Source organism: Loxodonta africana, chromosome 6 (assembly GCF_030014295.1).
Source record: "Loxodonta africana isolate mLoxAfr1 chromosome 6, mLoxAfr1.hap2, whole genome shotgun sequence".
Taxonomy (NCBI): Eukaryota; Metazoa; Chordata; class Mammalia; order Proboscidea; family Elephantidae; genus Loxodonta; species Loxodonta africana.
Genome location: NC_087347.1, coordinates 79,770,845 through 79,798,337, shown reverse-complemented (window position 1 = coordinate 79,798,337; position 27,493 = coordinate 79,770,845).

Sequence of the window (27,493 nt, the reverse complement as noted above, 5' to 3'; positions counted from 1 at the left end):
CCATGTCAGCCATTCTCAGGATTCAGAAATTTTGACTGGAACAGGGAGAGAATAAAATAGTTTAATATAGGCCCAGTAAGGGAAGTTAAGCTAAACCGAGTCATTTTATGTTAATTCTGAGTAGTCAGAAGGCATCACAAGTGTATAGGCTGCCTAAAGGCAGGAATTAGGTATGAAGTAAATTAAGAAATAAGGTCCAAAGATAGACTGATCTTCATGAAAAGACTCAGGAAAGGTAGATGGCAACAACGTTAACTCTAAAGGGAAGACCAAGACAACAACAACCAGCCTGAGGACCACCAATTGCAGTCCACATGGAAGGCTTGGATCACCAACTTCTACTGCTGACAATTGAGAAATTCTGGCTATGTATTAATAAATATACTACTAATCATATTGTTTTGGTTTAGGTCAGACCATTCCTACAATTTGTGAATAATAAAAACCTGACCTGGTGAGTGATATTAAAAACTTTTGGAATAACACAACTTTATTCTGTAGAAGATTTTAAAAATGTGTTTTCATTTAGCACTCAGGTCTTGATTTCTAAATACCATTATCCAGTTAAAGAAGCCAGAACTACTTGGAGAAACAGTTGAAAAATACAAGATGTGCCTGGAACATCTTGATGCGTTAGGAGTAAAAAGTGTTCAAAAAAAGATGGTGGCATATATAAATGACACAAGGACCAACTTGAAGGAGCTCTCAATGGCCAAATATGGGACAACTTGCACAACAAAGTAACAACAGTAACAAATTATAGCTAAAAAAAAAAAAAAAAAAAAAAAAACTGTTGCCATTGAGCCGATTCAGACTCATAGCTAACAGAATTAAGTATTTAATCATCCATATTTGGGTGAAGAATTGAATGCATAAATAAATGAGGAGGAATGCATTCTTCCATACAGTAAATCCAATTATTAATACAGACTATATGGTGGAAATATAAAATAACCAACAGGCAAACTCCACAGTAATTCTACCAGACAAGAAACATTCTAAATTTAATGAGCAAAACTATGACAAAATATATATATATATATATATATATATATATATATATATATATATATAGTCTCAAACTATCTTCCCACAGGATCCTACATCTGGCTTGTCACCATTTGACCTTTGGTTCTTGGGACTTGGGCCTGTCATCTGACCTACAATTCTGGGATTCACCAGCTTCTGCAGACAGCAGCCCCTCCTCTGACCTGCTTATCTTGTGTTCATCAGCCACTGTAATGCCTGACCACAGACTTGGAATTTGCCAACCTCCACAACCACATGGGCTGTTTCCTTGAGATAAATCTTTCTCTCTATATATTTACATATACACACTTCACTGGTTTTGCTTCTCTAGAGAACCCAGCCACCACATGTCTGTTAGTTTGTCTTACTGTGGTGGCTTGCATGTTGCTGTGATACTGGAAGTTTTGCCACTGGCATTTCAAATACCAGCAGGGTCACCCTTCCTAAACAGTTTTCATCTGAGCTTCCAGACAAACGCGGACTAGGAATAAGGACCTGGCAGTCTACCTCTGAAAAAATTGGCCAGTGAAAACCTTATGAATAGCAGCATAACGCTGTCTGATACAGTGCTGGAAGATGAGCCCCTCAGGTTGGAAGCCTCTCAAAATACGACTGCCTCCTCAAAGTAGAATCAATCTTAATGATGTTAAGGTTTCGGAACCTACACTTGCTGATGTAGGATGACTCAAAATGAGAAGCACTTACTGAGGCAGATCAAAGATCACAGCCTTCAGTATGGATTACTCCTCAACATAAAGAAAACAAAACCTTCACAACTGGACCAATAAGCAACATTATGATAAATGGAGAAAAATTGAAGTTGTCAAGGATTTCCTTTTACTTGGATCCACAATCAACACCCATGGAAGCAGCAGTCAAGAAATCAAATGATACATTGCATTGGGCATATCTGCTGCAAAAGACCTCTATAAGTGTTAAAAAGTAAAGTGTCGGTTTAAGGACTAAGGTGTGCCTGACCTAACCCATGGTGTTTTTGATCACCTCATGTGCATGTGAGAGCCGAACAACGAATAAGGAAGCCCGAAGAAGAATTGATGCCTTTGAATTATGCTGTTGGTGAAGAATATTGAATATACATACCATGGACTGCCAGAATAAAAAATGAACAAATTTGTCTTGGAAAAATACAGCCAGGATTCTCCTTAGAAGTGAGGATGGCAAGACTTCATCTCACATACTTTGGATATGTTATCAGGAGGTACCAATTTCTGAAGAAGGACATCATGCTGGGTAAAGTAGAGGGTCAGCAAAAAAGAGGAACACCCTCAACGAGATGGACAGACACAGTGGTTGCAACAATGGGCTGAAGCATAAAAAGGATTGTGAGGATGGCACAAGACTGAAAAGTGTTTTGTTCTGTTGTACATAGGGTTGCTATGAGTTGGCCAACACCTAACAACAATAGAGAACCTAGCCTAAGACATTTACGACACGCGTGCATTATGTGCCTCCTGTTATGATGCAAGGAAAGGGACACAACGTCACTTCCGTTATACTCTTGCCAGATATGCATAATCTCAATCTAATAATGAGAAGTCATTACACAGACACGACTTGAGGGATGTTCTGCAAAAGACTAGGTAAGGCTGAAGAACTATCACAGACTAGAGGAGACAAAGAAGACATGGCGACCCATGGCAGGGTGAAATCTTAGACTGATCCTCACCAGAAAAAAAAAAAAAAGTGTATTAAAGGAAAACTGTTATAATTTTAATAAGTTCTGTAGTTAATAGAAGTAGACCACTGTTTATTTCCTGGTTTCAGTAGTTGTACTTTGTTATGTAAATGATGATATCAGGAGGTGAAAGTGGTTGAAGTATACAGAAATTCTGCAGGATTTTTGCAAATTTTCTTTGAGACTATGAATATTTCAAAACTTAAAAAAATTAGAAAAATATGTGCTTTGATGTTAATCAAAACCTCTATTTATTGGTGTGTCCTAGGGTATGGCTCCTGAAAAGCCAGTAGAAATATCAAATTTGGCATTTGGATATATGGCTTGTAGTATGTTTCAGTGTAATGAAATTTAATTTGTAAGGTAAAAAACATTAGTGACCTCCTTTCTCTAAGTGATGCTCTAAGTGGTACTTTACAACAAATGCTGCTGCTCTAAATTGCTGGAGGTACCCTCAAGGAATCCTGGCCAGAATCCATTAGGTCTGCTAATCTGTTGGAATGTGGGCTTTAAAGATTCATGATCAATAGGAACATTTTTCTGTGAAGCTTATTGCATTATCTACCAGATTCCTGAAAATATTTGTTCTATGCAGTTAACCTTAAAGAGATTGAGAAATGGTTTCTTCTGCTTCTACTGCACTTAAAGACAGACTGTTCAATCTCTCCATCTCTTATAATATGGAAGTAAGCACGTAACAAAAGCAGTTACCACAGAGCTGTTTTATTGTGAAAGTTATTTTCAAATACAGTATACATTTCTTAGCAGGTATAGCACATTACTGATCTTTGAAGCTAGCATGAAATTTGTAGTAGATTTGAGAATGGGGAAAATTTCTTGTCTTTGGCTGTTTCTTTGAAGATGATTGTGTTAGACCTCATGCCAAGTCATCTAATGCCACTTTGTATGTCAGAAGTTTTGCTTACCCTGTCCTGAGGTGTGCTTTCCACCATCTTCTTAAGCTCAGCTTAAATCACCTTTTACTTTTCAAAGATTCATCACCTTTGCTAAGCCTTCTTCATAGCTCTTCTCCTCTCCTTTTTCCCAACCTCCCCTTTCATATGCCCCTTGAAGAGTTTGACCTGGGGACTTATCACAGAGTTTCATAATTACCTCCTAAAGTCTCAGACTTCCCAATTAATTGTAAGTTCCTGAGGGCAAGGGCTGAGTATTATTCATTTTGTATCCCTGATGCTAGTACAGTATCATTGGTGGGGTAGTAAAGTGCTCTGCCGCTAACCACAAGATTGGTGGTTTGAACCCACAAGTGGCTGTGGGACAAAGATGTGGCAATCTACTTCCATAAATATTTACAGCTTTGGAAACCCTATGGTGCAGTTCTGCTCTGTCCTATGGGGTGCTATGAGTAGGAATGTGACTTTTTTTTTTTTTTTTTTTAGTTTATATAACGTAGGAGCCCTGGTGGTGCAGTGGTTAAAGAGTTCATTTGCTAACTGAAAGACAGTGGTTAGAGCTCACCAGCTACTCTGAGGGAGAAAGATGTGGCAATTTACTTCCATAAAGATTTCAGTGTTGGAAACACTATGGGGCAGTTCTACTCTGTCCTAAAGGGTTGCTATGAGTCAGAACGGACTCAAGGGCAGTGGGTTTAGTGTTTGGTTTGGTATGTAACATACACACATTGTTATTGTTGTTAGGTGCCATCTAGTTGGTTCTGACTCATAGCGACCCTGAGTAAAACAGAATGAAACCCTGTGCTGTCCTATGCTATCCTCACAATTGTTGTTATATCTTAGTAAAGACAAAAAAAAAAAAAAAAGCCCCATTGATGTCAAAGAGATTCCAACTCATAGCAACCCTATAGGACAGAGTAGAGCTGCCCCATATGGTTTCCAAGGAGTGGCTGGTGGATTCCAATTGCCAACCTTTTGGTTAGCAGCCAGCTCTTAACCATTATACCACCAAGGCTCCAAATGTCAGCCCACACACCTTAGCAAAGATCTCATAAATCAAAATAACCCAGAAGTGGACATTTCTGGACATGATAGACATATGAATGGAAGTAAGTTTGCTTCGCTTTCCTTGTACTATGAAGGGTGACACCCACTTGACCTAAATATGGGATCATTCTGTCTCTCCTCTCTAACAGGAGACTGTCCTGTTCATGCCTGGCACAGAGAAAGTGCTCAGTAAATACCTGATAGATGAATAAAAGAATGAATCACAGAACCTGTATTCTTAAAAACAAAACAAAATGGGTAGGAAACTCAGTTTCTAGCAGCAGAAAACTGAAAACTAAATTCTTTTTTGCCTTTTTAGTGCACTGCCTCTATTTCTCAGCTGGCTTTCTACTGAGTCCCTGTTCTAATATTCTCACACTTGAATGTGACTCACCCCACTAAACTTTCAGTTCTTAGTATTTGTCCTTTGGTCTTCGTCAGAATACATTTAGCAATGATGTATTTTAAGTACGTGAAAAGCTTTTTTTCACAGGATTTTGAATAATTTCTAATTTTCAAAAATGCCTTTTGTTCTTTGCCACTTTCTTAATGTTATTACCGTCATTATAACTCTTAGCACTGCATCCCGCACCTTGAAGGCACTTTGTTATTGTTGTTCACTTAAAGATCCTCAGCTTATGATTACATAGTATGTTCCAGGTTCGAGCTTATTCCTTGAGAGCAAATTAGTAACTCTTGTAGCCTGAAAATCCTACCCCGAAATGTTTAAACCAGGAAGTAGGTTAGGTTTTGAGAAAAACCTGGTTTAAAATGTCATTCACACAGAAAGCATGTTCCATTTAACTACTTATTTCTTTTCCAGTCTTTGTCTCCTATAAATGTGTAATGTGCAGAAATGACATTTTCAGGTGACTTTTGCAGAAAATTCATGCTTTTGACTTTGCACAAAATGAATTCCTGTATGAAGTTCAGTTGACTGAGGATTACTGGGAGACTTTTTGGTTTAGATGTTGCTTTCTGTAGGTCATATAAAAGAGCTACAACTTGAGAAATAGAGATAAAAATGTGGTTCATCACAAAATTCATAAATGGCTTAATGCACTCCTTATGATCCATGATCCCTTCACCACACACATCAAATGCATGTAACTCTTAACTCTACCCACCAGATTTAACTGGAACTTTAAAAATATGAAAATAGTCAATTCTTAGAAAATGGACTTATAACACTCTGTAATTTTTAATTCAGAAATTGATTTGAAAATTGCCCTTTACTTTCTAGGGAATTTTTGAGAAAAAAAAAAATCTAATCTAAACTTAAAATTAAATATTTATTTTTAACTTGGTCCATAGCATAAACAATACCTAGCCAAATCTCCTATGCACACACGTGTGCATGCATACACACACACACCTGCATACACACATACACTCAAAGTGAGGTATGGATTTTTTTAAATTACAAATGCAATGCAAAAATCTACTGATTGTTTTAGTACACTGTGGTTATGATAGATTAGTAATGGCTACTCTAAATATATATGATTTTTACTCAAGCTGATATATTTATTTTCTCAGGCAAAGTCATATGCTTTATAGAATGGAAACACATTAAACACAGAAAAATGTTTTGAAATATTTAATTGTACATTTAAAAAAAACCTCTGAAACCTGCTGTGGTTTGAGAACACATATTTGTTGCCAAAACACAACACTCTCCTCTCTCTCCCACCTCTACAATTACAATAGAACTAATTCAAAATATCTCCAGGTAGGGAAATATCCCAACCGTCCCTCTAAACTAAAGGAAGACAGACAGTAAAACATTCCTAAATTTCAGGCATTTCTCTTTGATACACTGTGAATTATAGTAGATTACAGGATGATGTGACCAACTTGTAAATCACCTGTTATACCACTGTTATACCAGAAGTAAGTAGTAAATATCTTGAATCTATCCCTTGAACCACACTGAGTTTGAATAATAAGGATTGCAGAGGCGGTTCATGAGGCCAAATGAGAAGGCTCAGTTTAAATGATTTTGATGCTGTAAATCTTTTAATCATAGGACAACATTAGAGTCAGGAGCCAGGAAATGCTAATGAGCAGAAAACCTAGTGGCTGTGTGAGTGGTATAGGATGAATTTTTTTTTCCTGAAATAGTGAAGTTATTTTTGATAATACAATTGGCTACTTGATTAAAAGAGTTTAGGTGGTAAGTTACCAACAGACTGATTGCATCAGTGTCCACTGCAGTGGGAGGGAGTTGTCTGCTGTAAGGCAGACGCTCTGGAGAAGCAGCTTCTCAAGGCAGTACTCTTTTGGTGATATTGTTATTGACTGCCTTGTGAAACTGCCCTTCAGCACATACACACAGGCTCTGTACCTAATGCGTCATCTAAACTAGGGCACTTTTGAGAGTGAAAGTGGAAGTTGTTAGTATTTGTCAAGGATAACAGGCATAAATACGGACTAAAAAAAAAAAATACGGACTGTCTTGGGCAAACTGGGTTGTGCTATCACCTTTCCTATAGCTGGCAATGGGCCATGGTCTTTGAGTAGGTCAAAACTATAGCAATTGTACTCTCAACAGTTTCCTGAAGCATTGAAGTTATTTGTTGTTTGCGCTTCTGGCAATATTGGACACAATATAAAGGACTATTACTTTTCAAGGATGAAAAATGGGTTACACTGTGTCTGGAACTCTGGAGAATGGCTTCATCTAAAGCAGAAAGGAAACTGCACAAAGATGAATTTCCCCATAAGAGGTATTCGTGACCTAGTAAAATCCATATTGCATTCTGAAAACTAGATATCAAGATTAGCAAAAATCCATGAGAGGAGGTCTTTTAATGAACTTAAATCAAGAAAAAAAAATCAGATGCCCTATTTCTGTAATAAAGTAATATTTAGGAAAAAAATTCCTCATTTTAGGATGATTTATCTGAAAGCAAAAATACATACATACATATGTTTTAGTTCAATGGAAAACTATGCAGCATAAATGAAGAACACAACGATATATATAAAATTTAACAAAGATTTACTGAAGAAATTAGAAATAAGTTTCTGATATCTTCTGCATTGTATTGTTTTTAAGAATTCACTAAATATACGGTTATTATTAAATTAAACATAAAAAGTAAGATTGAGATGTTGAGTCAGCAGAAGTAAATGTAAGGGGCAATTTCTACATACCCAACAACAAGCAAATGAACTACAGGAAATAAAGAAGTTATTTTGGAGGGTGGTATATTTTTATAGGTTATAGTGTAATTTTAAATGCACTAGGAATAGAAGAAAACATAACTGACAGTGCAGAAAACTGAAAAACAGGATATAGAGAATAGACTTTAATATCTCGTAAGGTAAAAGATAAAGGAGAAGTTAAACTTCAAATGAGAAGTTAAAGATTGTGGAAGTACAAAGACAGAGATCTAACATAGTGGAAACTAGTGCCTAAAGAGAACAGAACTTATAGAATAGAAATAATATTTAAAAGCGACAGAAAAAATAACTTTCTGAGTTTAAGACAAAGATCTATAGACTGAAGAATATTGCATGTGTTTCACAATAATTATGAGAACTCATCAATTTTTCCCCTTCAATGACTTAAAGTTCAAAGAGAAGGAAAGAATTCTGTGTGTCAGTCTCTGAGATGTGTGCAACATAAATTTTCTTTGGCTAACTAAAGAGAAAAAGCATTTTTTTTTTTTTTTTTTGGAGGTTATTAAGTAGTTTACAGAGCAGAACCAGTCTATTTTCTAGCCACCGTTTCTACCTTCCAAGGAGAAGAGAGAGAAGATCTGATAGGGAGAGGTTGAGGCTCATTTCCCACCAAATTCCATGAAAGTTGGATTTCTACCAAGATTAGAAGAATGTTAGAAATTAGATATGCCCCCAGATATCAAGATTTCTACAACAACAATGGAAGGGAGGAATACAGATTAACTAAACATAAAGAAATTATTTGGCTTCAGAATTCTCTGAAACATAATAAACTCATTGCCATTGAGTTGATTCTTCTCATGGTGACCCCACGTATTACATAGTAGAACTGCTCCATAGAGTTTTCTTGTCTATAGCCTTTTTGGAAGCAGATCTCCTAGGCCTGTCTTCCATGGTAACACTGGTGGGTTAGAACCACCAACCTTTAGGTTAGCAACCTATTGCAAACTGGCCACCCAGGGGCCTTCTGAAACACAACATAAGGTGAAAAAATGGAGCAAAGATGAAGATTATCAGGCTGGAAAGCCTGAAACCAAAGATTTTGATACTCTACCAAGTTGTCATTCACAGAAGACAGCAGAAACACATTTTATATAAGAAGTTTCTAGAAAGCATATAACCCTTCATCATTTCATGGAGAAACCACTCAAGATACCACTCTATCTTAGCAGGAGATTGACATAAACAAGTGATGTTCAGCCCTGAAACTATAAAACATGAAATAACCTTAATAATTTTCATAAGCATAACTTCAAATATAATCAATAATCAGACTAATAGGTATTTAAAGATAGCACAAATAATGTAAAATAATTAAAAATATTAGATTATAAAAGGATTAAAATTTGAGAAGCAAGAAGAAAGAGCACACGAATTTACTCTCAGATAAAAATAGATGGAATTTAGTTATTTTTGAAGAAGAAAAATAGAGAAATACATAATCATACATATGATACAAACACATACATATTTCTTTTTGGAAAAAAAAATAAAGTTAATCCATGTAATCAAAGGCTGGGTAAATCAAGATGTTTCCCCCAAAGTCTAATCTAGAAAATACAAACAAAAGTATAAGTAGAGCAAACGCTGCTAAAAAAAAAAAAAAAAATTGGCAAGAATGAATAAATGTATCACAAATGTAAGAATAAGTAAGTACTTTAAGTTTTAAAAAAAATCACAAAAAATTCAATTGTCTGCTCTTTAAAAAACATAATACCAAGCAACTCAGAACATTTTAAAATAAAAGTAACTCAGCCAAATTACAATATAAAACAAGAAGAGATTATAATATTAATAGTGAATATGTTTTCAACAAAATACATTAAAATAAGAAGAGTAATTTTATGTCAATGATGCATACCATTTATATAAGGAGTTATAAATATATATAAAGAAAACTAAGAAAAATGTGACAAAATATCATAAATACAGTTTTAATTTACCTTTATCATTCCATGGGATATCAAGCAAAAAAATTAATTAAAAAAGTTATAAGTGGAAAAATATAATACTGCCAGCTTAACTGATAAAATTGACCTTGATGTTCTAAAAAAGATACTTCATCTTCTTCTCATGCCCTTAAAAATGTTTTTAGATGAAATACTATAAGCATTATTTCCAATTAGAGCCACAACAGACCAATGTGCGTGCACGCACACACACACACACACACACGCGAGCACACACACACAGAATATTTTATAGAAAAAAAAGTTAATTTCAAAAAAGAAAATATAATTGACAAAAATCCTGCTCCCAAATGCGGGAAAAATATATAGAAATAATCCTCAAGAGAAATACACAGGATATATATGACGAATGTTATTAAATGTAAAGAAAGGATATAAAAGGTCAGGCTTGAAAACAAGCATAACCCCATGGACTGGGTAAGATGTCTCAATATTGCAATGCTGTCATTTCTCTAGAAATCAATTTTTAAAAAATCAACATCAAATTAAGAACTAAATATAATTCTTAACAACTAATTCAGTAACTCAATTTCATTTGGAAGAAGAATGAAAAGTTAGGAGAACACTGAAAAAGAAGAATGATGCAGAGAGCTTTCTTACAAGAAATATAATGCATTATAAAGCCAAGACAATTAAAGCAGAGTGGTACTTTTACCAGAATAAACAGATCAATGGGACAGAATATAAAGTTTATAAACATAAGCACGTAAACATATATGAGAATTTCCTAAATTATAAAGATAGCACTTCAGATATGTTTAAAAACGAAGGAACTTCAGTAAGTGGTGTTTGTTTCAATAATCACTTGGAAAAAATAGGTGACAAAAAATAGAGATATTACATATTATGCCAAAATTAATTCCAGGTATATTCAAGATTTAGATGAGAAATGAAACAATAGGAGTGATAAAAACTGTATATATTGATGTAAACTTGAAAGTGGAAAAAGTTTTTCTAAGCAAGATACCTAAGGCGGAAACAATAAAGAAATGGCCAAAAAGTCTGATTATGTAAAAATTTAAATTACGTCCTTGAAAATAAAATTGAAAGGCATATAGCATACTGAGAAAAAAAATTTTGCAATAAATAATAACATTTTCAAATAAACAGGAAAAACAAGATACAGTAGAAAAATTAATGAAGGCCATGAACAGCTGATTCATGAAGGAAGAAAAACAAATGAAAATAATAGTAATACCTAGTATATTATGAGAAAGGAGAAATGAGTGTTTGCATACCCTGCAAAAGGCAGATTAAATTGGAAAACAAAAATTTTGGAGGACAATTTGGCAATATACCATCAAAATTGTTTTTTAAAATGTAACTTGTTAGCCAAAAATTTCACTTTTATTGAATTAACAGACTTGCATGGAAGTATATGTGCAGAAGAACATTCAGCAATTGCTGTTTTTTAATATAGAAGAGCTATAAACTACTTAACTGTTCAAAATACATACAGCACAGTACAATGAGATGTAATGACACTATTAAAAATTATGTAGATGACTATTTAAATGGAAGGATTTTAAACATAGTCATATATCTAGAAATTTAAACAACATTTTGCTGATTCCATTGACTTTGCAAGTATTAAAAACCTAAAAGTACATACACCAAAATGTAAACCATTCATGTTTTTGAATGAAAAAAATTATGAGTAATTTTTATTTCCTTCTGTATACTTTACTCTTTTTTTTTAAAGTTGAATATACATTACTTTTCTAATTTATGAATGAGGAAATTTTATTAAAAAGCTAAAAGAAAAAAGGGTGGTAGCCCCTATATGGCTATGTTAGGTGCTGGTTTCTTTTAATTGTTGCAAAAAGCAAAGAAATCATTGCCAATGTGTATCCAAAATATATCTAAGTTCTTATATCAAACTCTACTTATAAATTTCATGGTGAATGATTTAACGAATAGAAATTTTTATTTTGTCAAGAGCCAGTTCTGCCTCTATCTTACCCAGCACTTCAGACTGCCTATCATTTACCCCAGCTTTGATTCTCACTTAAAATAAATGATTTAATTTCAAATCTACAGTCTTATGGTGAAACACAGAGTATCTAATCATCTTCAGTAAGAGGTAATTAAGTTTTCAACAGTGTATGGTCCTCCTGACATAAAAAAAATACGTAACCAAAAATTCAGGAGCATTTCAAGTCATTGTGGTGTGATTCTGTATGGAAATGTGACTATTTCATCAAAATTTAGCGCTATCCTTGACATTGTTATTTCCTTCCTGGAGGCTGGAAGAAAATTATTTTAAAGAAAAAAACATTTATTGTCTAGAGAGCTCAAATAGAGCTATAAATGATTTTACATTAACTTTTAAACAGAATGTTTGGTATAAAGTATGGTAACACGTTGGATAACTAATTCCCATTTGAGGTGTGTGATTACAAAAAACTCAACCCTGATAATACTTTAAGGTTTAAGTTGCCCACTGAGTTTCCTGTCATCAATATGAAAGTGTCCCAGTTGTGGAAAGGTAAAAACAAGATCTTCTGGGGAATATTAGCAAACATATTAGAGAAATATCATTCATGACATTGGAAGTAATTCTTTTGTGATTTTTTTTTTATCTGCATTTCTCAGAAAAAAAGGGGATTCGTTCAGTTTCTTCTTGAATCAAGATCCAAAATAAGGCCCCACATTGATCTATTTCTGTAAAGATTATAGCCAAAAAAACCCATGGAGCAATTCTACTCTGTCGCACGAGGCTACTAAGAGTCAGAATAGATTCTGATGGCATCTAACGACAACACCAAGCCATCATCATAGGAAGAGCATACTCTAGGAAGCCTGCTACTCCAAGGAGGTTAAGAGACATCTGAAAAGTCCTAATCGATTTACAATTTGGAGCCAAACCCAGCCAAGCCCAGGCTAGATCAACTAACATGATTAACCTGCATATCTACAGACATGCAAGAAAAATTAACAATTATTGTCTTAATTCACTGAGTTTAGAAATGATTCTTATGCAGTATTTTTGTGGCAAAAACTAGTAAATTTACCAATATACTTTTTCTTTTAGTATCACTAAGGACTCATGTATTTAAACATATTTTATGTATTGCAATGCTTTGCAGTCATTTTCTCAGATTAAATTCAAATAGTCTCAAAATTGAACAGTGGGACCACCTTCAAATTGATGATTGTCTCCCTTTCAGACAACCCTAGTGGTCTTTTAAAGTCTAGCAGTGAAAAGATTATGATGCCACCCCAAATCTTATTTAAAAAAAAAAAATCTTATTTCGATAACATAAATAGTAAAGAGTGAAATATGTATAAGACCAGAAGCTCTGATTATTTTCTGTAATGATTGCTTCAATATTTTCTTAAAATAGTATTCTGAATTCTTTAAAAAAAAAACTTTTAGTGGGGTGGATGGGATTAGTTTTGCAAATACTTAAAGAATGTGCTTTCTCTATTGGGTCACTGACTGCAATACAGAGCACTATAAGTGCCAAAAAAGTATTATCAATGATTGTGTACACGCCACATCCCCTCGACGAACCAAAATCGCTTACCTCTCCCATGAACAAACATACATACACACATCATGTGCATCTTACCAAACTGGGTAATTTCTGGAAGGCAACAATAAAAGAAAACTAATGAGAGGGGCTTCACTGATTCAGAGAGATTCTAACCATTGAGTTAAGGGTGAGGAATTATATTTAATAAACAGTTAAGCTGTTTCAATTCAATCATGCCTATAATAAAAAATATTTTCAACGTATGTTTTGTTACCATTTTTACATACACAGTAAATCGTCAGCTCTGAGCATAAAAAAATCATTATTTGTATAAAATAAACTATAAGGCTAGAAAAAAATATGATATTGGAAATAAGGCCATTACTTAGTGGTCACCTAATAATTCTTATTAACAAAATTCTTACAAAAATAAAGCTTTACTGTTGAAAATAGCCTGGGTTATTAGCCAACTGTTTAAAAGAGAAACAAAACACATCCTGTAATATCTAGGGCTCTGTAGGTGCCCCTAGTACAGAAACATATGTTTTTATTTTAAGATGTCTAATAGCGTTGCTATGAGTCAGAATCAATTCAATGACACACAACAACAATAACATATGCTTGCTTGGCTTTGATTTAATATGTTTTTGATAATGCCTTCTCCCTAAGTCTTTTTAATTCCCCAAATGTACCTATAAACAAAAGATTCATAAATGAGAGACTGGTGGTGAACATGTACATTCTTTTTGATGCTTTGAAAATGTTACACAACATTTTAACTGATGTCCTTATTTTCCTTGGCTTACCTTTTATGCCAATTCACCATAGTAAAAATTATTTTTGAATTAGAACTAGTTCATTTAAAGTATTTCATTATAACTTGGAATAACAAATAAAGTTGTTGTTCTTTGTTGTTGTGTACTATTGAGTCGATAAGTAGTATCTGAAAAATTATTACTGTATTTATTCACTAAAGTAACAAAGCAATTCTTCATGAAATTAATAATTTATTACAGAGTAGTACAAATCATTCTAAAAAGATTATATACCTTGTTTCAGGTTGAATGTGGCCTATATACATGAGTAGGAATAGACTTGATGGCAAAAAAAAAAAAAAGATGGCAAATAACTACAAATGACAATACTATTTTCCTGGGATTTTTATCAGCTTTTAATTACCTAAAATGTCTGGATTAAAAAACTGAATAGCAGAATAAGTATGGATAAACCTATTTAAAATCTAGTTTTAATAATCCATCATTAAGACAAATCAACTAGACTTTGTCTCCACACTAGTGTTTGCACAGTGATTGACATCATGATGTCATTCTAATGTTGTTTTTGTTGTAATTTAACTATGTATAAAGTGATTATGCTAGGTTTTTAAAAAAATATATTTATGCTCTGTACTTCACCAAGACTAATATATGTATATGTATATATATATATATATATATATATATATATATATATAAAAGTTGGAAGCTTGGTAGTTTTCCATCATCACACATCCAAATATTGTTAATATATTAAGATGGAACTCAAAGTTTTTCTTTTCCATTTCTTAAAGGAAGCAATCTTTCCTTACTTTTAAATTTTATTGTATTCTATTGTTACCTCATGTCATTTATCAACATCTGGCTTATTCATATGCATGCCTTATCTCACTTCTTAGAATTTAAATTCTTTGAGAGTAAGAGAGTATCAGGTCCAGTGTCTGGCACATAGTAATGTTCAATAAATATTTGTTGAAAGAATGAAACATTGATTAATTGAATTGTGTCAATAAAAACAAAGATGATAATGTCATCTCTATCTGGGAAGTAGCTCTTTGAAATATTTAAATGTGGTAAATGTGCTAATATATTTCAGGACATACTGTGCATCCCATTTGATGCTTCAATTGTCAGATGCTCATGGCTTATTAACCCTGTAGCTTATGAAATTTGAAAAAGAAAAGTCACTAGTGTATTTGCATATTTCTTACAACCATTGTTTCTTATATTTCTCCTATTGAATAATTCATTAAAATAAACAGTTTTGAAGTAGAAGTAGCAATAGAGAATAAAATGACTGCATTCAAAAGTGAAGTGTCTAAAAACAAAATCTCATACTCTGAAGTGAAAGAAAAGGCATTTTAGTGAGGAATAAAAAAGATCCAGGCAGGCAGCCTAGGTAAAAATACCAAGTACTCCACCATTCAAGCAAAAAAAAAAACAAAAACCTTGTAGTCGACTCCAACTCATAGCAACCCTGTAGGACAGAGTAGAACTGCCCTATAGAGTTTCTAAGGGGTGCTTGGTGGATTTGAACTGCCAGCCTTTTGGTTAGCAGCTGTAGCCCTTAACACTACACCACTAGGGTTTCTGTAAGTATCATGTGATGACGTAAATAAGTTTCTAAAAAGATGACTCAAAAGCACAAAGGGAATACTGAGAAGGATGGAGACTACTAAAAATGGTCAGGATGGTCAAAAATCTTCAAAGAGGAGATGGCATTTGATCTGGTTGTTAAAAGATTCTGACTCATAGTGACCCTATGTACAACAGAACAAAATACTGTCTGGTCCTGTGCCACCATCGCTATCATTGTTATGTTTGAGGCCATTGTTGCAGCCACTTTTTCGCTGACCCTCTGCTTTACCAGACATGATGTCCTTCTACAGGGACCATTCCCTCCTGATAACATGTCCAAGACGTGAGACCAAGTCTCGCTATCCTCACTTCCAAGAAGCACCCTGGCTGTATTTATTCCAAGACAGACTTATTCATTCTTCTAGCAGTCCATTCTGCGTTCAATATTCTTCGCCAGCCCCATAATTCAAAGGCATCAAGTCTTCTTCAATCTTCCTTATTCATTTTCCAGCTTTTGCATGCATATGAAGCAATTGGAAATATCATGGGTTGGGTCAGGGCACCTTAGTCCTCAAAGTGACATCTTTGGTTTTTAACACTTTATAGAGGTCTTTTGCTGCAGATTTGCCCAATGAAATACGTTATTTGATTTCCTGACTGCTGCTGCCATGGGCATTGATTGAGCATCCAAGTAAAATGAAATCGTTGACAATTTCAATCTTTTCTCCATTTATCATGATGTTGCTAACTGGTCCAGCTGTGAGGCTTTTTGTTTTCTTTATGTTGAGACGTAATCTCTACTGAAGTCTGTAGTCTTTGATCTTCATCAGAAAGTGCTTCAAGGCTTCTTCACTTTCAGCAAGTAAGGTTGTGTCATCTGCATATTGCAGGTTGCTGATGAGTCTTCCTCCAATCCTGATGCCATGTTCTCCTTCATATAGTCCAGCTTCTTAGATTATTTGCTCAGCATACAGATTGAATAAGTATGGTGAAGAGATGCAATCATGATGCACACGTTTCTTGATTTATAACCATGCAGTATCCCCTTGTTCTGTTCAAACGACTGCGTCTTGGTCTATGTACAGGTTCCACATGGGCATAATTGTTTTGGAATACCCATTCTTTGCATCATTATCCATAATTTGTTATGATTCATACAGCTGAATACATTTGCATAGTCAGTAAAACATCTTTTTGGTATTCTCTGCTTTCAGCCAAGATCCATCTGACGTCAGCAATGATATCCTTGGTTTCACATCCTCTTCTGAATCCAGCTTGATTTTCTGGCAATACAATATCACTGTACTGCTGTAATCGCTTTTGAATGATCTTCAGCAAAATTTTACTTACGTGTAATATTAATGATATTGTTTGATAATTATCGCATTCTGTTGGATCACTTTTCTTAGGAGTGGGTACAAATATGAATCCTTTCCAGTCAGTTGACCAGATAGCTGTCTTCCAAATTTCTTGGCATAGACAAGTGAGTACCTCCATGATTGCATCTGTTGAAACATCTCAATTGGTATTCTGTCAGTTCCTGGATCCTTGTTTTTCACCAATGCCTTCAGTGCAGCTTGGACCTCTTCCTTCAGTGTTCTTAGTTCTTGATCATGTGCTATCTTATGAAATGGTTGAATGTCAACCTGTTCTTTTTGGAACAGTGACTCTGTGTATTCCTTCCATCTGCTTTTGATTCTTCCTGTGTCATTCAATATTTTGCTCATAGAATCCTTTACAATTCTAACTCAAGGACTGAATTTTTTCTTCAGTTCTTTCTGCTTGAGAAACGCCAAGAGTGTTCTTCCCTTTTGGTTTTCTAATTCCAGATCTTTGCACATTTCATTACAATATTTTACTTTGTCTTCTCTAGCTGCCCTTTGAAATCTCCTGTTCAGCTCTTTTACTTCATCATTTTCTTCATTTGCTTTAATTACTCAGCATTCAAGAATAAGTTTCAGAGTCTCTTCTGACATTCATTTTGGTCTTTTCTTTCTTTCCTGTCCTTTTAATGAACTTTTGCTTTCTTCATGTATGATGTCCTTGATGTCTTCCCACAACTGGTCTGGTCTTTGGTCAGTAGTGTTCAATGCATCAAATCTGCTTTTGAGATGATCTCCAAATTCAGGTGGGATACAATCAAGGTCATATTTTGGCTCTCAGGGAATTTTTTGAATTTTTTCAGTTTCAATTTGAACTTGCATATGAGCAATTGATGGTGTGTTCCGAAGTCAATGACTGGCCTTGCCTGACTGATGACATTGAGCTTTTCCGTTGTTTTGTTCTGCAGATGTAGTTGATTTGATTCCTGCTTTTTCCATCTGGTGAGGTCCATGTACATAGTTGCCATTTGTGTTGTTGGAAAAAGTATTTGCGATGAAGAAGTAGTTGGCCTAGCAAAATTCTATCATGTGACCTCTAGCGTCTTTTCTATCACCAAGGCCATATTTTCTATCTACTTATCCTTCCTTGTTTCCAACTTTGGCATGCCAATCACCACTAATTATCAATGCATTTTGATTGCATGTTTGATCGTTTTCAGTCTGCAGAAGTTGAGAAAAATTTTCAATTTCTTCATCTTTAGCATTAGTGGTTCATCCATATATTTAAATAATAGTCACATTAACCAGTCTTCCTTTTAGTTGTATGAATATTATCCTGTCACTGACAGTGTTGTACTTCAGGATAGATATTTAAATGTCCTTTTTGAGGATGAATGTGACGCCATTCCTCTTTAATTTGTCATTCCCAGCATAGTAGATCATATGATTGTCTGATTCAAAACGGCCAATACCAGTCCATTTCAGCTCACTAATGCCTAGGATATTGATCTTTATATATTCCACTTCATTTTTGACGACTTCCAATTTTCCTAGATTTATTCTTTGTACATTATACGTTCCAATTGCTAATGGATTTCTGCAGTTGTTTCTTCTCATTTTGAGTCCTTCCACATCACCAAATGTAGGTCCCAAAAGCTTGATTCCATCCATGACATTAAGGTTGACTCTACTTTGAGGAGGCAGCTTTTCCCCAGTGGTATTTTGATTGCTTTGCAACCTAAGGGGCTCATCTTCTGACACTATATCAGACTGTTCTGCTGCTATTCATAGGGTTTTCACAGGTCAATTTTTTCAGAAATAGACTGCCAGGTCTTTCTTCCTAGTCTGTCTCAGTCTGAAAGCTTTGCTGAAGCCTGTCCACCAAGGGTGACCCTGCAGGTATTTGAAATACCAGTGGCAAAGCTTCCAGTATTACAGCAACACACAAGCCCCACAGTACAACAGATTGACAAATGTGTGGTGGTGTTAAAATATACGATTATTTTATTTTATTTTTTTCCTGTAGAGTATCTCTGTGTGGAGACTGGATATTTAATACTCATAAGTTGACTTATAATTACATCAGAAGAGTTTAAAAGAGTTCCTAAATGCTACATTATCCTCAAAGCAATGGAACCTGTTAGAGGCTTTTAGGTGTTAAAATGACATAAAGACATTTGTATTTAACTTATCCAGTTGATAAAAGAAATACAAGAAATGTATTTCTGTCCGTTGCCATAGAGTCAATTCTGACCAATAGCAACCCTATAAGACAGAGTAGAACTGCCTCATAGGGTTTTCAAGAAGCAGCTGGTGAATTCAAACTACTGACTTTTTGGTTAGCAGCCGTATCACTTAACCACTGTGCCACCAGGGCTCCATATATATTCAAGCATATATTTTGCCCTTCTTGTTAATCGATTATGTTTCTGGTACTACTTTTATCCATACTGGGAAACTAAAATCAAATAAATTGCAAAACTTTCAATTCCTGTAATATCAGTGCCTAACTGAATGCCCTTTTTTACTTTTGGAAGATTCTGACTTATAATGTTAAAAGATTTCTAGTTAAGGCCAGGGAATAATTTCTATGTGCTTTCATTCTAATGAAGCTGTTAAATTCTTCCATCTTAAAGGCTGTATGATTAAAAAAAAAAAAAAAGTTTATATGGCTTTTTTTTTGTAGGGCACTATAAGGAAAAACAAAATCCCTTTTTTATCTGAGAATATTATCAGTTATGTGAAAAGGCAGGGAAAAACATCATTTATTAAGTGTCTATTATATGCCAGTCACATTCTTTAGTTGCATTTACGTATATTATTCCACAAATTCCCTTTTAATCCTGTGAAATATGTAGATGTAGAACCTGAAGCTAAGAGAAGTTAAGTGCCTTCCTCAAGTTCTCCTCAACAGTAAATGGCAGGGCAATTTGACTGCAAAAAACAAATTAAGTCAATAAATAGTTTTAAATAACAGCTGTTTGTAAAAATTCTACCAATGGATTTGATCTGCTATGTGTAAATGCAGCTAAAAAGCTCAGAATTGCAAGATATTAAGGATATGAAAAAGCATACAGTATAATTTGTAAAAGAAAGCTATCTTAGCTCTATAGCAGCCTAAGGTCTCTTAGCTGTGAGAGTATTCAGAGGACAAGACAAAGGGGCATAAGGTGGCAGGCTATTCCAAACAGAGATGTGGAGCAGAAATGATGTTCAGGTCAGAGGCAAGGTAAAATCCTGGATTAGCAGAACCTGGGCTCCAAATCAGAATCCAAGTTGTGCACGACTCCATTTCCACTATCCAATCAGTGGAACTATCAAAGACAACAAAAGCACTACAGAAACTAGAATCGGTCCACAGTCTAGATTAAAATGTGTAGATAGAGTCTCAGTGAAGTGGGGCCTCTATTAAAAATCTTGCCCCTAGCCCTCCATGTATTAACCCCATTTGTAATTGACATCCAGTACAATGTGCCAATCCATTTCCCCAACTGAATTGAAGTAGCTCTTATTACTATCTGGCATTGATGGGATTCCTACATAGCAGATAGCCCAAGAAACTTTTGATAAGAAATGATAAATTTGAAAAAGAACGCAACTAAAATATTATAAAATAAAAAGTGCCTTAGCGGACAAAAGATTTTTATCATGATTATTTGGTATGATACATTTACAAATAATAAATTAGAGGAAATTTCAGAGTTTTTCCAATTTTTTTGACTTGCACTACATAAGTAGATCATTTTCCATACAAAGTACACTTCTACTCACTTTTGTCTCTTTTCAATGAAAGAGAATTTTATAAGTACAATCTTTAACTGTTTTGTTTGGCGGTCACTACAGGTGGTGAGTCATGGAATGGTCCAGCTGGAGGGAACTTTTGAGGCAGTACTATAAACCCACCACGTATAGATGAAAGAACTGAGACGTGAAGAAATTAAGGTCACCCAGGGAGTCAGTGGGTGATAAAAATGTTGAGAATTAGTTAGAACAATTACATTCTGAAAAAAAAAAATTTTAAGATGAGAGGATTATTTGAAGTACGGTAGAGAAGGATAAAGAAAGCATGACCTCATAAATCTCTATAACTTCTAGCTATAGAAATTTCTTATTAGCAGAAGTAATGAAGCTGTTATCAATTTACCCAGAGGTTAACATAGAGCAGATTGATCTTAAACTCTCGGGGGAAAAAAAAAGACAGAGAAAGAGCATCTGAAAAGGACTTGCTGGTTTTAATGTATGATACAAAGAATCTCCTTATTAAAAGAAATGATCACTTATGCAACTGGCTGTTCACTGAACCGAGCTAGAATCTATTTAAAAATCTTTTGACATCCTTCTGACTCTGAATTTGTGTGTGCGTATGGAGATACTGTTTCAACTGTTTCAGGTCTATTTTGTTTCGATGTTTCAATGTGTCCATATCAGAATTATAACTCTTATCACAATTCTAATCTAGGAGTATTGATTTGATAAGTTATTTGATGTTCATCTTTCTATGTCGTTAAGTGCAGTTGAATCTCTTCTGACTCAAGGTGACCCTATTTAAAAAGGAACAAAACATTGCCCAATCCTGTGCCATTCTCACAATCATTGCTATATTTGAACCCATCGTTACAGACACTGTGTCAATTCATCTCATCAAAGGTCTTTCTCTCTTTCACTGATCCTCTACATTAGCAAGCATGATGTCTTTCTCCAGGGACTGGTTCCTCCTGATAACATGTCCAAAGCATGTGAGAAAAATCTTGCCATCCTCACTTCTAAGGAGCATTCTGGCTGTACTTCTTCCAAGACAGATTTGTTTGTTCTTTTGGCAGTCCATGGTACATTTGATATTCTTTGCCAACACCATAATTCAAAGGCACCAATTCTTCTTAGGTCTTCATTATTAATTGTCCAGGTTTTACATGCATATGAGGTGATGGAAAATACCATGGCTTGGTTCAGGCACACCTTAGTCCTAAAAGTGACATGTTTTCTCTTCAACCCTTGGAAGAGGTCAGCAGATTTACCCAAGGCAATACATCTCCTGACTGTTGCTTCCATGGGCATAGATTGTAGATCCATGTAAAACGAAATCCTGGACAACTTCAATATTTTGTTTGTTTAACATGAGGTTGCTAATTGGTCCATTTGCAAGGATTTTTGTTTTTTTTATGTTGAGGTGTAATCCATACTGAAAGCTGTAGTCATCATCAGTAAGTGCCTCAAGTCCTCTTTGCTTTCAACAAGCAAGGTTGTGTCCTCTGCATATCGTAGGTTGCTAATGAGTCTTCCTCCAATCCTGATGCCGTGTTCTACGTCATATAGTCTGGCTCCTCAGATTCTTTGGTTGGCATACAGATGAATAAGTATGGTGAAAGGATACAACCCTGATGTACACCTTTCCTGATTTTAAACCACTCAGTATCCCCCTTGTTCTGTTTGAAAAACTGCCTCTTCATCTATGTACAGGTTCCACATGAGCACAATTAAGTGTTCTGGAATTCCCTTCTTTGCAACGTTATCCATAATTTCTTCTCATCCACACAGTCAAATGCCTTTATATGGTCATAAAACCACAAAATTCTTTAGGATGTACATTTAATGAGGCTAAGAGCTGTGTCAATCAAAAGAGATTGACACAAGACTCATTAAAAAAATTTTTTTTTTGGAAAAGGTGTTTGTTAACACCCCCGGAAATGAAAATTTTGTGAAGCTTACTATTTTTGTCATATACAGACTATAAATGATGTCCTACCACTTGTCTGTCAGCTTGTAGTACTGTGATGGCTTCCATGTTGCAATGATGCTGGGAGCTCTGCCACTGGTATTTTAAATATCAGGAGGATCACCACTGGTGGCAGGATTCAGCAGAGCTTCCAGACTAAGAAAGACTAGGATGAAAGTCCTGGTGAAAATTACCCAGTAAAAACTGTATGGATGACAACAAAGTATTGTCCAACATAGTGCTGGAAGATGAGCCCTCCTGGCTGGAGATGGTGAAGGACCTGGCAATGTTTTATTATGTTATACATAAGGCTGCTGTGAATTGGAACTAACTCTATAGCAACTAACAACAAGAAGCAATGAAGTTAGAAGCTGTCAAGGATTTCTGTAACTTCCTGGGAGCTATTAAAGACTGTAGAAGGAAAAGGAACACAGAATTCCATGGAGAACAAAATGAATGTACTGTGTCGAAGATCTGGTCTTTGAAAAAAAGGAGAGGGAGGAAAAAAAAAAAGTCTGGTAATGTCAGAATAGGAAAAGTGGGCTAAAATTTGTATATGAAGAACAGTAGAATTATGTTTTTTTAAAGACCCTTGTCAGCTGTTTACAGATGACAAGTTTTCTTTTCTGGAATAGAATAAGTTTATGTCACTTCTATTTCTAAGCCATACTGCATAATATTAACATGGGGGCCTTCAGCTAACTGACGGGCAAGACAATCCCTTCTGAAGTTAGAAATGGTACTGTATTGTTTACAGACAAAGCAGAATATGTAAAATCCTTTGGGTGCAAAGGAGGCCAAGAATCTCAGCAAAATGCACACAGTTTTTCTCTCAGTTGCTGAATAAAAGATTCTTTGGGTGAATTGAAAACACTCAAAATTCCAGCATACCAGTGAATTTTCTTCTGCTTATAACATTTTTTTCTTTTTTAAATAATATTCATGCTATCACAAACATTTAAGTCTAATGTGCTTTCCCTTTCTCATCCTTCTCTGATGGTTCTTTTTCATCCTTCTCAACGGGTTTCCTCTAAAGCTATTCACCTTTGACTAAAGTAATCTAGAAAAGTAATAAAGAAAATCTATAGGAACAATAAAGAACTACAGAATTAAAACAACTGGTTGTAACATTCCAAACTAAAATCACCTGAAACAAATTTATAATGAGCAGCAATGGTTTAGTTTTAAAAAAATAAACCTACTTCTGTAATTTGTCAATCTTTTGATTTTTGTGGAAGATACTAGCAATAATTTTTACTTCATGACAAGAAGGACCTCATTCTATACTAAGATGACTCTGATTTTGAATAAAAGTTAAAAATAGACCTCTTGAGATTTGGTCATATACTTCTATATGAAAATGATGGAATTAAGGTTATAATCAGCACCATCAAATGCATTATATATGTGAACAACAAGTATCTTAAATGTTAACTAACACAAGAAATTTTAAAGCATTAAAAGTTATTCTCTATATCATAAAATGTTAAGCTGAGGAGGCGGAGCCAAGATGGCGGAATAGACAGATGCTTCCGGCAAGCCGTCTTTACAACAAAGACCAAAAAAAAAAAAACAAGTGAAACGAGTATATTTCTGAAAAGCTAGGAGCCCTGAGCATCAAAGGCAAGCTTAGACAATGAACTGAGGGGCAGGGGGAGGAAGAGACCATTCAGAAGTAGAGAGGAGTTACCGGACCTGAATCACGGGGAGCCCTCAGGCACCATTCACAGAGTGAGTGGCGGAGGCAGCAGCGGGCTGGTATTAGCGTTGGGCTGCAGTTTCCTCAGGGAGAAGCAGCCAGCCACACAGCCTACTCACGCCTCCAGAACCTGAGAACTGCGCTCTCGGCAAAAGTTAAGTACTTGTGTATATTTTACCACACACCCTCCCCCACCCCCAAGCCAGCTTCAGCGGCTGAATTCCTGGGCCTGAGATAGACCCTTGTGAGCACCCAGAGCCATCCTTCTGGCCTTGCGGAAGGAAAAAATTTGCAACTCGGGGGAAAAGATAATTTGCTAGTTCCATTAACCGGGGGACCTCAGACAGAAGCAGCTCCTGACCAGGCATAAACCATCCGGGAACCTTGAGCACCTTTCCCTTCTGCATGGACTTGTGTGGGCCTATTTCAGGAGAATAGGCCCTTGTTGGCAAACTCTGACCATTTCAGCTATGCGGTGAAGAGACGGGCGTTTGATGTTTGACATTGCTTTGCCTATTAAACAAGGTCCTCACCTACCCACATCAGGGACCTAAGGACTGGTAGCTCCGCTCAGGTCACCCAGCCACCCACAGCAGGGGTCCAAAGATAACTGAAACCTCCCAGTCCTTACAACCAAAAACTTTGGTTGCCCATGGTCCCTCCGCAAAACCCACCAACCAGCATGCTCTAGGGAACAGAGATGCATTTTCCTCAAAGACACTTGGGGGTCGGTTCTCAGACCCCTGCCTTGATCAGAGCATGACCCCCTACTGCAATCAGATACTGGTATATATGCCAATCACCCCTGCCCCTCTAAGACTGTAGGACAGAGTCTTTACAACACACTTGATGATCAGCTACCTGGAAACCTGAGCTGAATTCATACAAGAAAACTGAATGGAGTCATAGACTGATATAACTGATAACGTCTCTAGCCAGCTGGGGACAGGACACCAGAGCTCCAAAGGTGAAATTAATCAATCTAGCTCACTCAAGCAACCCATAGGGGTATGTCAAAACAAAACAAAGCAAGCAGCTATGACAGAGGAAGCAAGCAAAAACTAATACAATAACTTATAGATGGCTAGGAGACAACAGTCAATATCAAGTCACATAAAGAAACAGACTACGATCACCTCAACAGACTCTCAAAACAAAGAATCTGGGATCTTCTAGATGAAAGTACATTACTGGAATTACCAGAGGCAGAATACAAAAGTTTAATATACAGAACCCTTCAAGACATCAGGAAGGAAATGAGGCAATACGCAGAACAAGCCAAGGAACACACAGATAAAGCAAATGAAGAAATTATAAAGATTATCCAGGAACATGATGAAAAGTTTAATAAGCTGGAAAAATCCATAGACAGACAGCAATCAGAAATTCAGAAGATTAACAATAAAATTACAGAATTAGACAACTCAATAGAAAGTCAGAGGAGCAGAACTGAGCAAGTAGAAGCCAGAATTTCTGAACTCAAAGGTAAATCACTTGGCACTAATATATTTGAAGAAAAATCAGATAAAAGAATTAAAAAAAATGAAGAAACCTTAAGAATCATTTGGGACTCTATCAAGAGAAATAACCTATGAGTGACTGGAGTACCAGAACAGGGAGGGATAACAGAAACTACAGAGAAAATTGTTGAAGATTCGTTGGCAGAAAACTTCCCTGATATTGTGAAAGATGAGAAGATATCTATCCAAAATGCTCATCGAACTTCACATAAGGTAGATCTTAAAAGAAAGTCAACAAACCATATTATAATCAAACTTGCTAAAACCAAAGATAAAGAGAGAATTGTAAGAGCAGCGAAGGATAAACAAAAAGTCACCTACAAAGGAGAGCCAATAAGAATAAGCTTGGACTACTCGGCAGAAACCATGCAGGCAAGAAGGCAATGGGATGACATATTTAAAAAATTGAAGGAAAAAAATTGCCTGCCAAGAATCATATATCCAGGAAAGCTGTCTCTTAAATATGAAGGTGAAATTAAGACATTTCCAGATAAACACAAGTTGAGGGAATTTGTAAAAACCAAACCAAAACCACAAGAAATACAAAAGGGAGTTCTTTGGTTAGAAAATCAATAATATCAGGTATCAACCTAAGACTAGAACACTGGGCAGAGCAACCAGAAGTCAACCCAGACAGGGAAATACAAAAAAACAAAGCAGGATTATATATATATATATAAAGCCCAAAACAGGGTAACAGCAATGTTATTATATAAAAGAAGCAACGTTGAAATAATAAAGAGGGATTAAGAAATGGAATCATACACCTTCCATATGGAGAGGAAGATAACGGTGATACAAAAAAATAAAAGTTAGTTTTAAATTTAGAAAAATAGGGGTAAAAATAAGGTAACCACAAAGGAGACAAATTATCCTACTCATCAATTAAAATACAAGGGAAAAATACAGACTTAGCAGAAACAAAATCAACAACAACAAATATGAGGAAAGGGCAATATATAAAGAAAATATACTCAGCACATAAAATCAAGTGGGAAAAAGAAATTATCAACACACAAAAAAAGATATCAAAATGATAGCACTAAATTCATACCTACCCATAATTACCCTGAACGTAAATGGACTAAACGTACCAGTAAAGAGACAGAGAGTGGCGGAATGGATTAAAAAAGACCATCCGCCTCTATGCTGCCTACAAGAGACACACATTAGACTTAGAGACATAAACAAACTAAAACTCAAAGGACGGAAAAAAATATATCAAGCAAACAACAATCAAAAAAGAGCAGGAGTGGCAATATTAATTTCTGACAGAACAGACTTTAAAGTTAAATCCATCAGAAAGGGTAATGAAGGACACTATACAATGATTAAAGGGACAATACACCAAGAAGATATAGCCATATTAAATATTTATGCACCCAATGACAGGGCTGCAAGATACATAAAACAAACTCTATCAGCACTGAAAAGTGAGATAGACAGCTCCACAATAATAGTAGGAGGCTTCAACACACCACTTTCAGTGAAGGACAGGACATCCAGAAAGAACCTCGATAAAGACATGGAAGATCTAAATGCCACAATCAACCAACTTGAC